Source organism: Leptodactylus fuscus, chromosome 3 (genome assembly GCF_031893055.1).
Source record: "Leptodactylus fuscus isolate aLepFus1 chromosome 3, aLepFus1.hap2, whole genome shotgun sequence".
Taxonomy (NCBI): Eukaryota; Metazoa; Chordata; class Amphibia; order Anura; family Leptodactylidae; genus Leptodactylus; species Leptodactylus fuscus.
In genome coordinates this window covers 90946002-90958051 of record NC_134267.1, presented here as the reverse complement: position 1 = coordinate 90958051, position 12050 = coordinate 90946002, and the positions used below count along the sequence as shown (strand labels likewise).

General features: G+C 43.0%; 1 protein-coding gene across 2 annotated transcripts in view; it reads right to left on the bottom strand.

The window, feature by feature from the left end:
* Positions 1–12050, bottom strand: part of SLC2A12 (solute carrier family 2 member 12) — a 50180-nt gene that overhangs the window by 18190 nt on the left and 19940 nt on the right. The window lies entirely within an intron of this gene.

The window sequence follows — 12050 nt, the reverse complement described above, 5'->3', positions numbered from 1 at the left end:
TTCAGTTTGATATATCTAATAACTGATGGACACAGTAATATTTCAGGATTGAAATGAGGTTTATTGTACTAACAGAAAATGTGCAATATGCATTAAACCAAAATTTGACCGGTGCAAAAATATGGGCACCTCAACAGAAAAGTGACATTAATATTTAGTACATCCTCCTTTTGCAAAGATAACAGCCTCTAGTCGCTTCCTGTAGCTTTTAATCAGTTCCTGGACCCTGGATGAAGGTATTTTGGACCATTTCTTTTGTACAAAACAATTCAAGTTCAGTTAAGTTTGATGGTCACCGAACATGGACAGCCCGCTCTCAAATGATCTGAAAACAAAGATTGTTCAATATAGTTGTTCAGGGGAAGGATACAAAACGTTGTCTCAGAGATTTAACCTGTCAGTTTCCACTGTGAGGAACATAGTAAGGAAATGGAAGACCACAGGGACAGTTCTTGTTAAGCCCAGAAGTGGCAGGCCAAGAAAAATATCAGAAAGGCAGAGAAGAAGAATGGTGAGAACAGTCAAGGACAATCCACAGACCACCTCCAAAGAGCTGCAGCATCATCTTGCTGCAGATGGTGTCACTGTGCATCGGTCAACTATACAGCGCACTTTGAACAAATAGAAGCTGTATGGGAGAGTGATGAGAAAGAAGCCGTTTCTGCACGTACGCCACAAATAGAGTTGCCTGAGGTATGAAAAAGCACATTTGGACAAGGCAGCTTCATTTTGGAAACAAAAATTGAGTTGTTTGGTTATAAAAAAAAAGGCGTTATGCATGGCGTCCAAAAAGAAACAGCATTCCAAGAAAAACACATGCTACCCACTGTAAAATTTGGTGGAGGTTCCATCATGCTTTGGGGCTGTGTGGCCAATGCCGGCATCGGGAATCTTGTTAAAGTTGAGAGTCGCATGGATTCCACTCAGTATCAGCAGATTCTTGAGAATAATGTTCAAGAATCAGTGACGAAGTTGAAGTTACGCCGGGGATGGATATTTCAGCAAGACAATGATCCAAAACACCGCTCCAAATCCTCAGGCATTCATGCAGAGGAACAATTACAATGTTCTGGAATGGCCATCCCAGTCCCCAGACCTGAATATCATTGAACATCTGTGGGATGATTTGAAGCGGGCTGTCCATGCTCGGCGACCATCTAACTTAACTGAACTTGAATTGTTTGTCCAAAATACCTTTATCCAGGATCCAGGAACTGATTAAAAGCTACAGGAAGCGACTAGAGGCTGTTATCTTTGCAAAAGGAGGATGTACTAAATATTAATGTCACTTTTCTGTTGAGGTGCCCATACTTTTGCACCGGTCAAATTTTGGTTTAATGCATATTGCACATTTTCTGTTAGTACAATAAACCTCATTTCAATCCTGAAATATTACTGTGTCCATCAGTTATTAGATATATCAAACTGAAATGGCTGTTGCAAACACCAAAATATTTAGAACAAAAAATGATTAAGATTAATAGGGGTGCCCAAACTTTTTCATAGGACTGTATATACAATATCAAGATGTCAACTATTCTTATAATACTATTCTCACTGTATAATTTCTATTATCCTTTGTGTTTCTACTCGTCACTGGGGTTGAGCCGAACTTGAAATTTCAGGATCGTTTTTAAAATCCGATTTCCGATCATTTTCCATTCGAACCCGATCCCAATGCAAGTCAATGGGATTTTTTTAATAATCGAAGATCGGATTTTAAAAACTATCCTGTTCACTACATAGCATGTAGTCCAAAAATTGCTTAAATTGCTTAAATTTTTGGACTCCACGCTGTGTAGTAATTAAAAAAAAAATCCCCCCTGCTGTCTGCTTACCTGCACAGATCCGCTGCCGCTCCCAGTTCTTCTTGGTTCGGTCTTGGTCTCTCCTTCACAGGCCTTCAAAGCTCAGCCATCTCCCTAGGCCAGTGTTAGAGATGATGGGAGAAGGCTTCCCCGCCCACACTCTCCTAAGCCACAACAAGCCCTGCCTTCTCTCAGCATCTCTATAATACTGGTCTAGGGAGGCAGGGTGGCGGGAGGTGCAGGGTGCTCTGAAGGCATGTGAAGGAGAGAGGACCAGAAGAGGGCAGCGGCAGCACTTCTGTGCAGGTAAGTTGAGTGAAGTTCATGAGTAGATAAATACTACTGTACATTGACTTGTCTAGTAGATAGACAAGTCAATGTACAGTAGTATGTATCTACTCGCGAACTTGCCTCGTCGTCCTCACAGCAGCGCAGCACACAGTGATTTACCACAGCCTGCCACTCTTCTGCTTCGTCCCTGTTTTACCGTATATTCAGCTGAGTATACGGTAAAACAGGGATGAAGCAGAAGAGTGGCAGGCTGCAGTAAATCCATAGGAATGAATGGACGCAGCCGTCATGCAGGGGGTTAAGCAGCCGGCCACTTCCATTCATTCCTATGGGTGCTAAGCTTTTCCCACAATGATTGGCCAGTAGCCAAGCATTGTAGGAAATAACCTCCGATCTCGATCCCGCCCGAAAAGATCGGTATCGGAATTCCGATTGCGAAATTTACTCGATCGTGGATCAGAATCCAAACATTTCCGATACCGATCGCTCAACCCTACTACCGATACTCTTCACCAGTTTCCAGCAGGTCTCTGCTAGATGTTAGTGAATGGAAACATTCATGAAAATCTGCTGTGTGATAGTCTTGTCGCACAGCCGCGGAATTGTTAGTAGGCATCAGTCTAGTCAATCGTATGTTAACTTAATCCGGGATTAGAAATAAACTATTATTGCCCTAAACTTTTGTGAGTCTGTAGTCATAGTTCTGTTACTGTATTTAAAATGGGGGGGGGGGGGGGATTTATTAAGACTGCAGTTTAATACACCAGTCTTGATCTATTCCCTTGCTAGTATGAGATGTAAAAGTTTTATTAAGAGGGTCCAGAAGAAGTCTGCATCAGCCCCCGGATTTCAGGCATAACTCGAGCCAGTTTTCTGGCATGGGTTAAAGTAAATGAGATGAACTGAGGCATCCCTGCCCTGGCCAACTCTGATGTCCATATTGCTCTGCCCGCTGTCTTATGCTAGATTTACACTAGTGTTCGAGGCTTCCATTCAAAGGTTCCACTAGGGGACTCCCTGAATGGAAGATGAATCCACTTAAAAAGCGGTTACCCTCAGAAACCAGCAGACTCCATAAACAATAATGGGGTCTGCCAGTTTCCACCTCAAAAGGGCAAAAAAAATGCGTAGAGAGAAGTCCTGCTTGCAGAAATGGGAGCAGAATGGGGAATGGGAATGAACCTAACCTTAGAAAGCAGGGTGGAAAAGCATCACACTGGAGCATCTTGGGTATAAATACCAGCTGAGCCCATTGATGCACCACTTCTCCTCTAGATTTATGGTGTACTGAAGTAAGAAAAGTACCCCCCCCCCCCTCATTGTCTTTTTGACTCTTTCATTTGGCTTAGGATAGGTTTAAGCTGCTGAATTCATATTGGCTGAACCTGTCTATTATCTATTATGGCAGGACTGGAAATTTGTCTCTGACAGTTTTGGTCAAGATCCAGTTTATCCAGTTTTGCCAGTTGAGCAGAGTCCACTTCATTTTGCAATCCTGTTTAACAGTAGGATCAAGTAGAGAAGTAGAGTGCATTTTTCTTTGCACAATATGAATCTATGCCAATCCTGTTTGACACTTACTTTTGCTCATATTAAAAAACAGGATATTTCAAAGGAGTGAAAAATCATGGTGGAAACCCTGTCCAATTGCGGTATTAAAATGAAAGCTTCTTCTTAGTGTACTTTCCATTTCAGGCCTTCATATATGCGACTACAGTATGACCTAGCCAGCACAGCCACAGTACAGAACTGATGAATGAGATCCGGAAAAATTATGATTACCAAGGTTTAACCCCATAGATGCTGCATCTATGTAATGAAAAGGAAATAGATGACAGTTTTATTATGATAGTATAATGGCTAACAAAAGGTCACAGAGTTGTCCTTTGTTCATGCGACAAAAACTCCAATGCAAAAAATTAAAAATTGTAATATAAAATAAATAGTGACATAGGTGGGGAGATTTATGAAACCATCTAAGGCTAAGGCCCCACGTTGTGGAAAAACAGCTTTTTTAGTTGCAGATTTTGTTGCGATTTTTGAGCCAAAACCTGGAGTGCATTGAGCAGAAGGGAGAAGTATAAGAATTTTCTATATATTTCCCATTCCTTTCGTAGCCATTCTTGGCTTTAGCTTAAATAAAATGCAACAAAATCTGCAACAAAAAAAAGGTGCGTTTCCGCAACGTGCGGCCTCAGCCTTAAAGAAGAACTGCCTTTCTTTTTGCTGGATTAAAAGATATTATTAGCAGGTTTGAGAGACAAAGGAAAATGAAAGCATACGGAGTGTATTTTTGGCTACAATAAGTGACCCATCTTTGACTATGCCAGCTGGCAGGATTCTTCATCATTTCCATCATCACTAATGAATATTCAGAAGATCCCAATCAACATATCAACTCATACATGAAGGAAAAGCTGTAGGAAGATAAAATGAAGACAAATGAACAATGATTCAATACACATTGCACAACCTGCAACAAAAAAAAAAAGCTGTGTTTCTAGTGTTTTGAAAACCGCAGCTTGTCAGTTATACCTACAGAAACACTGGCATTTTCCATATAGGTATAATAGGGGCAAAAAGTCCCTTTCTATGAAAAACGATGTGGAAAAAAAGTGATGCGTTTCCAATGCGATCTTTTCTGCATCACATAATAATCTGGTACATCATACAAGGTTCCTGTGAAGTCAGATTAAATTACCTTTGCTGTATTAAAGGGATTCAATCATTAAAATGCTATTTTTTCTCCCTAACACGTAGGCTATTCTTCTCCTACCTTTAGATGTCTTCTCCGCGCCGCCGTTCGGTAGAAATCCCAGTTTTCTTCTGTATGTAAGTTAGTTCTTTTGCAGCAATGGCGGAGTCCCCCATGCTGCGAGAGAAATCTCCAGTACCGCCTCTATCTTTGTCTGGAACGGCCTCTCCCTGCATCTTCTTCTGGCGCTGGCTTCAAACTTCTAGGCATGCGCAGTCCGCTCTGCCATCAGGCCTTGGGCAGAGCCGACTGAGCATGCCCGCGGCAATTTTCCTGTGGCCGCTTACATAGTAAACTGGTGTAAGCGGCCATTTTCTTGTGGCTGCTTACACAGTAAGCTGGGGTAAGTGGCCACAAGAAAATGGCATGCATAGTCGGCTCTGTTTGAGGCCGGACGGCAGAGCTGATTGAGTATGCCTAGAAGTTTGAAGCCAGCGCCGGAAGACGACGCAGGGAGAGGCTGTTCCAAAGATAGAGGCGTCGCTGGAGATTTCTCTCACAGCATTGGGGACGCCCCCAGTGCTGTGAGAGAACTGATTTGCATACAGAAGAAAACCAGGATTTCTTTTTTTTTTTTTTTTTTTTAATGTAGATTGTGAGCCCACATAGAGCTCACAATGTACATTTTTCCCTATCAGTATGTCTTTTTTGGAATATGGGATGGAAATCCATGCAAACACGGGGAGAACATACAAACTCCTTGCAGATGGTTTTATGCCCTTGGTGGGATTTGAACACCAGGACTCCAGCGCTACAAGGCTGCAGTGCTAACCACTGAGCCACCGTGTGGGCCCTAAAACCGGGATTTCTACCGAATGGCAGCGCGGAGAAGACATCTAAAGGTCTAATTATTTTTAAATTTGTAGATAATTAAAAGTTAATCATTTTTTTGCAAATATAAGAAATTATACATTTTGAAGAGTTTTAAAGAAAATCTTTAAAACTCTGTAGAATTTTTAACTACTTATATTTGCAAAAATGTTTAACTTTTAATTATCTACAAATATAGATATGATTATGTACATGGGAATATACCTTTAAGGTTATTCCTACATGTTAGAGAGAAAAAAAATTGCATTTTAATGATTGAATCCCTTTAAAAGTACTCAAATATAAAGACACTGCATCTAGTATACAGATTATGGCAAAAAGTTTGATTTTATTTAGTTTGCCTAGGTTCCAACTCACTAGTGTGAAAACAGCATTACTCACCTGACTGCTAGCAGCGTTTTGTTTATTACAGTGTAAATATGTTATTTACGGTGTATATGACTTACAGTTAGGGCCAGAAATATTTGGACAGTGACTTTTCGCGAGTTGGGCTCTGCATGCCACCACATTGGTTTTGAAATGAAACCTCTACAACAGAATTCAAGTGCAGATTGTAACGTTTAATTTGAAGGGTTGAACAAAAATATCTGATAGAAAATGTAGAAATTGTACACATTTCTTTACAAACACTCCACATTTTAGGAGCTCAAAAGTAATTGGACAAATAAACATAACCCAAACAAAATATTTTTATTTTCAATATTTTGTTGCGAATCCTTTGGAGGCAATCACTGCCTTAAGTCTGGAACCCATGGACATCACCAAACGCTGGGTTTCCTCCTTCTTAATGCTTTGCCAGGCCTTTACATCCGCAGCCTTCAGGTCTTGCTTGTTTGTGGGTCTTTCCACCTTAAGTCTGGATTTGAGCAAGTGAAATGCATGCTCAATTGGGTTAAGATCTGGTGATTGACTTGGCCATTGCAGAATGTTCCACTTTTTTGCACTCATGAACTCCTGGGTAGCTTTGGCTGTATGCTTGGGGTCATTGTCCATCTGTACTATGAAGCGCCGTCCGATCAACTTGGCAGCATTTGGCTGAATCTGGGCTGAAAGTATATCCCGGTACACTTCAGAATTCATCCGGCTACTCTTGTCTGCTGTTATGTCATCAATAAACACAAGTGACCCAGTGCCATTGAAAGCCATGCATGCCCATGCCATCACGTTGCCTCCACCATGTTTTACAGAGGATGTGGTGTGCCTTGGATCATGTGCCGTTCCCTTTCTTCTCCAAACTTTTTTCTTCCCATCATTCTGGTACAGGTTGATCTTTGTCTCATCTGTCCATAGAATACTTTTCCAGAACTGAGCTGGCTTCTTGAGGTGTTTTTCAGCAAATTTAACTCTGGCCTGTCTATTTTTGGAATTGATGAATGGTTTGCATCTAGATGTGAACCCTTTGTATTTACTTTCATGGAGTCTTCTCTTTACTGTTGACTTAGAGACAGATACACCTACTTCACTGAGAGTGTTCTGGACTTCAAGTTGATGTTGTGAACGGGTTCTTCTTGACCAAAGAAAGTATGCGGCGATCATCCACCACTGTTGTCATCCGTGGACGCCCAGGCCTTTTTGAGTTCCCAAGCTCACCAGTCAATTCCTTTTTTCTTAGAATGTACCCGACTGTTGATTTTGCTACTCCAAGCATGTCTGCTATCTCTCTGATGGATTTTGTCTTTTTTTTCAGCCTCAGGATGTTCTGCTTCACCTCAATTGAGAGTTCCTTTGACCGCATGTTGTCTGGTCATAGCAACAGCTTCCAAATGCAAAACCACACACCTGGAATCAACCCCAGACCTTTTAACTACTTCATTGATTACAGGTTTACGAGGGAGACGCCTTCAGAGTTAATTGCAGCCCTTGGAGTCCATTGTCCAATTACTTTTGGTCCCTTGAAAAAGAGGAGGCTATGCATTACAGAGCTATGATTCCTAAACCCTTTCTCCGATTTGGATGTGGAAACTCTCATATTGCAGCTGGGAGTGTGCACTTTCAGCCCATATTATATATATAATTGTATTTCTGAACATGTTTTAGTAAACAGCTAAAATAACAAAACTTGTGTCACTGTCCGAATATTTCTGGCCCTAACTGTATGTTTGCTCTTTACATACAGGATCTATTAGTATGCAGGAAAATATATATGCCTACTTTCCTTGTTGCTGCAATCTTATAAGCACATACATACAGTATAGCCAAAAATTATTGAAATAAAGGGATGTGGGTTCACACTGAATCATCCACAGCATTATGAAGGGAGGTGTAGATGGAATGTAACAAAATATCTCCAGATCATGGACCTCCAAAACATGATGTCCAAAGTGCCAAAGATGACCGTCTACACCTTTGTACTTATTACATGTGAATGACTTTACTTCCATGTTTAGTGGTTATAGTGCTACTGTAGAGAAGGACGAGGTATAGTCAGCGTACATTTTACTATTCACCATAATGTTTATATATTGTACTTACATACCTCCCAACTTTTGAAAAGTAGAAAGAGGGACAAAACGTACGGCTCGCGCAGCACGCCACGGTAATTTTGACTCCGCCCACTTTTATGTTGACTCCGCCCATTCTCATTCATTTTTCATGTGCTCCCACACAGTATAATCCTCCTACAGTCACCCGTAAATTATATGTCCCCCCTCTATCTCTCCCCCAGTTTCATATACACCCTTCATATGCCCCCAGATTCATGTCCCCCCTCCATCTCTGCCCCAGTTTCATGTCCCCTCCATCTCTGCCCCCAGATTCATGTCCCCCATCTCTGCCCCAGTTTCATGTCCCCTCCATCTCTGCCCCCAGATTCATGTCTCCCATCTCTGCCCCCGGTTTCATGTCCCCCATCTCTACCCCCAGATTGATGCCCCCCCATCTCTGCCCCAGTTTCATGTCCCCCCATCTCTGCCCCCAGATTCATGTCCCCCTATATCTGCCCCCAGATTCATATCCCCCATCTCTGCTCCCAGATTCATGTCCCCCCATCTCTGCCCCCAGATTCATGTCCCCCATCTCTGCCCCCAGATTCATGTCCCCCCATCTCTGCCCCCAGATTCATGTCCCATCTCTGCCCCCAGATTTATGTCCCTCCATCTCTGCCCCCAGATTCATGTCCCCCCATCTCTGCCCCAGATTCATGTCCCCCCATCTCTTCCCCCAGATTCATGTCCCTACATCTCTTCCCCAGATTCATGTCCCACATCTCTGCCCCCAGATTCAAGTCCCCCATCTCTGCCCCCAGATTCATGTCCCCACATCTCTGCCCCCAGATTCATGTCCCTCATCTCTGCCCCCAGATTCACGTCCCTCCATCTCTTCCCCCAGATTCATGTCCCCACATCTCTGCCCCCAGATTCATGTCCCTCATCTCTGCCCCCAGATTCATGTCCCTCCATCTCTTCCCCCAGATTCATGCCCCTCCATCTCTGTTCCCAGATTCATGTCCCCCCATCTCTGCCCCCAGATTCATGTCCCCCCATCTCTGTCCCCAGATTCATGTCCCCCCATCTCTGCCCACAGTTTCATGTCCCTCCATCTCTGCCCCCAGATTCATGTCCCCCCTCCATCTCTGCGCCCAGATTCATGTCCCCCATCTCTGCCCCCAGATTCATGTCCCCCCTCCATCTCTGCGCCCAGATTCATGTCCCCCATCTCTGCCCCCAGAATCATGTCCCCATCTCTGACCCCAGTGTCATGCCGTCCCCCCCTTCATCTGCCCCCAGTCTCATGTTCCACCTCAATGTGTACACACACGAAACTCACCTTTTCCTCACTCCCCCGTCGCTCTCTCCGCAGTCTCGCTAATACTGTTGTAGGCGCGATGTGACGTTATCACATCGTGTCTACACAGCCACTAGCCGGAATGCAGCGGCAAAGCAAGGAGCTGAGCTGAGCTCCTCCGGATGCAGATCTGAGTTGAAATCGGGACATACCTCCCTCCAACGGGGAACGCGGGACACATCACTGAAATCTTGAATGTCCTGCGGAAATCGGTACGGTTGGGAGGTATGGTACTTAATTAATGTGAAAATTAGTATAAGTTGAAGCATCCTTTTCTGCGTATGGATTCTGCACATCAGGATCTGTCACGCTATAAGTTAGGGGATGGCTCTGGATGTAAGTCACAGATGAAAATGGTTGTTTTGGTAGGCACAGCAATGCCCTGGGTCACCTGACAGCTCATATTTATATGGTGTCAAACTTGATTCTCTCGACAAAGAGTATAGTATGACAAGATATTAATGTTCACTATCAGATATACTATCATTTGTGCCACAAAACTACTGTGAGCCATTGCTGGGATCTACACCATGGCATAGTTTTTAGTTCTAGCGGTATTCTGCTGAAATTGATTAAGAATAGCTGGGTTTCATGTCTGTGTATCTAAAAAATAAGGCTATAACCTAAAAAGAAATATGTACCTAGAACCTGGTTTATAACCAATGTACTGTTGATAGACTCCCATTATTGAGTATGGCCATTTTAGCATTACTTATATATGGTCCTTATCATGCCTACCTCTATGAGAGGTTGTTGTGTTCCTACTGAGTGGTTATCAGAAGATTACTGATATCAGGCATACAATTCTTGCTGACTGTACTCTATTTCATCACAGAAATCTTTGTTTCCCTTCAAGTTTGTGCTATGTCAGGTCTAGTTAAACAGCTGATACATCCATTTTTATTTCATCATTAAGGAGTATAAATGTAAGATAATGCCTTATATTTATGTATTGCTTCAGGTTGTATCATAACTCTCGCACGACATTCTAGGTGCAAGCACACTGGGGGGAATTTATCAAACTTTCTTGCACCAAACATGCGCCTCAACCCTTAGTGTTCTAAGTGTATTATAACAGAATTCTACGCCACTTCCTATCTGCCATAGATCTCAATTTTGGCACATAAGCGTGTGCCTGATGGATGAAGAGGCTCTTCATATATCAAAAGTGCCCTGTGCCTGGTGGGGGCTTTAATAAGACAAGCGTACAAAATGGCAGTCTTAATAAATTTGCTCCATTATGTTTTCTTTGCCTGCAAAAGTATGCCATTTCTTAGGGCACAGTAACAAACACAAGATGACACTGTAATAAGAGTGTTTTTTCTGAATAAGTTTATTTTTTAAAATTGTTCTTTACAAACCTTTTAAGAACACAAATCTATAATCCATTATATGTAAGGAGCTATTCGCTTCCTCTCCCCAGAAACGAACAGTAACTCTATGCGAAATCGGAGGCCTGTTCAGGTAAAGAAAAGCCTTATGCACTTGTATGAGCACTATGTAATGGCATCTGACTGAACCATCATACAGCCATATACATGATTCCTTAAGGCTATACTAGATGGACTGATATTCATGACTATTATCAGCAACAAGTTCTTCTAGAAATGATCTTATCTGATAATAGGCCTGTAACAGTGCTGCCAGTTAGCTGACAAGCTAGCAAACTGCTGATCGACAGATGACATCTTTTATATAGGATGGAAGATGCAGATTGTTGGCAGAATATCAGAACAGTATTACCTCTAAATATTATTTACCACCACACCTTGGGGAGGCTAAGTCCTTGTAAAGAGCTCTGCTCACAATCTCTGTCTAACCCACAAAGTGTGGTTGGATACAAATACAAACATACCAGGAGTATACAACATACACCTATTAGCCAAAAGTCACTAATGACCTGCTAACCGCCAAGGCCAAGCACCATTACTCTGTCCTCCTCCTCCTTGACCTCTCCTCTGCCTTTGACACAATCGACCACTCCCTCCTGTTAGAAATTCTCTCATCTCTTGGTATCTCAGACCTGGCCCTTTCCTGGATCTCCTCATACCTCACCGACTGCACATTCAGCGTCTCCCACTTGCACACCACCTCCTCACCACTCCCTCTCTCTGTAGGTGTCCCCCAAGACTCCTGTTCTCCATCTACACCCTTGGCCTGGGCCAACTCATAGAATCTCATGGTTTCCAGTACCATTGCTATGCTGATGACACCCAAATATACATATCTGGACCAGACATAACCTCTCTGCTGGCCAGAGTTACGGATTCTTTAATGGCTGAAGCCTCCTTCCTCTCCTCCCGCTTTCTCAAAATCAATATGGCCCCTCCACGCGACTCATCTATCAAAGTCAACGAAACCACACTTACCCTGTCCCACGGGCCCGATGCCTTTGGGTAACACTGGACCCCGACCTATCCTTCAAGTCACACGTTCAAACTCTCAACACTTCCTGCCGCCTCCAACTCAAGAACATCCACCGAATCCGTTACCTCCTCACCCCTGAAACTACTAAGACGCTCGTCCAGGCCCTCATAATCTCCTGCCTAGATTACTGCAACACCCTTTTCCATGGACTCCCA